This window comes from Charadrius vociferus, unplaced genomic scaffold (assembly GCF_000708025.1).
Source record: "Charadrius vociferus isolate BGI_N301 unplaced genomic scaffold, ASM70802v2 scaffold509, whole genome shotgun sequence".
NCBI classification, from domain to species: Eukaryota; Metazoa; Chordata; class Aves; order Charadriiformes; family Charadriidae; genus Charadrius; species Charadrius vociferus.
In genome coordinates, this window is record NW_009650093.1 from 969695 (window position 1) to 971489 (window position 1795).

Sequence of the window (1795 nt, forward strand, 5' to 3'; positions counted from 1 at the left end):
AGTGCGAGTTACTGTCCCAGACGGCCGGGGAAGGGGGAGAGTTGCAGGCCATGGAGTCGCTGTTGTTGGGGCTGTGCTCCAGCGGCACCTCGCCGTTCTTGTACAGCTTCTTGAACTTGGAACGGCGGTTCTGGAACCAGATCTTCACCTGGAAAAGAGAGACGGAGAGGGGTCAGCGCCTCCGCCGCCAAAACGGGGCGCTGGGGGGGTGGTGGGAAGGGGTGGAGGGATGGAGGTGGCACGGGGACCTTGGGGATGGGGGAAGGCACGAGGGACACGGGTGTCACGGGCAGCCCAGAAAGACAGTGTGGGAAGGGACACAAGGGACATGGGGGTCGTGGTGGCCCCAAACACACAATGCAACATGTGAAGGGACACAAGGGACATGGGTGTCACGGGGAGCCCAGAAACACGATGAGATGTGGGAAGGGACACAAGGGACATGGGTGGCATGGGGAGTCCAGACACACGATGAAACACGTGAAGGGACACAAGGGACATGGGCATCACGGGGAGCCCAGACACATGATGCAGTGTGGGAAGGGACACAAGGGACATGGGTGTCACGGGGAGCCCAGACGCATGATACAACATGCAAAGGGACAAGGGACATGGGTGTCATGGTGTCCCCAGACACACAATGCAGGATGGGAAGGGACACAAGGGACATGGGTGTCACGGGGACCCCAGATGCACAATGAAACATGGGAAGGGACAAGGGACATGGACATCATGGTGGCCCCAGATACACAATGCAACATGTGAAGGGACAAGGGACATGGGTGTCATGGGGAGCCCAGAAACACGATGAGATGTGGGAAGGGACACAAGGGACATGGGTGTCACGGGGAGCCCAGACACATGATGCCACATGCAAAGGGACAAGAGACATGGGTGTCACGGTGACCCCAGACACACAATGCAACATGGGAAGGGACACAAGGGACATGGGTGTCACGGGGAGCCGGGACACACCGTGCACCACAGGAAGGTACCGGGGATATGGGCATCATGGGGACCCCGGACACACGGTGCATCGCAGGAAGACCCCCCGGGACATGGGTGTTATGGGGACCCCGGACACACGGTGCATCGCAGGAAGACCCCCCGGGACATGGGTGTTATGGGGACCCCGGACACACGGTGCATCGCAGGAAGACCCCCCGGGACATGGGTGTTATGGGGACCCCGGACACACGGTGCATCGCAGGAAGACCCCCCGGGACATGGGTGTTATGGGGACCCCGGACACACGGTGCATCGCAGGAAGACCCCCCGGGACATGGGTGTTATGGGGACCCCGGACACACGGTGCATCGCAGGAAGACCCCCCGGGACATGGGTGTCACGGGGACCCCGGACACACGGTGCATCACAGGAAGACCCCCCTGGGACATGGGCATCATGGGGACCCCGGACACACGGTGCATCACAGGAAGACCCCCCGGGACATGGGTGTTATGGGGACCCCGGACACACGGTGCATCGCAGGAAGACCCCCCGGGACATGGGTGTCATGGGGACCCCGGACACACGGTGCCTCACGGAAAGACCCCCTGGGACATGGGCATCATGGGGACCCCGGACACACGGTGCATCGCGGGAAGGCACCCGGGGTGTGGGTGTCACGGGGACCCCGGGGACGTGGTGCATCACGGGAAGCCCCCCATCCCGGAGGACACGGGTGTCGCGCATAGCCCGTCACGCCATGCATCACGGGACGCCGGGCCGGCATCGGGAGCGTCCCCGGTGCTGGGCGAGGCGGCGGAGGCAGGCGGGGGGGGCGGGCGGGGCG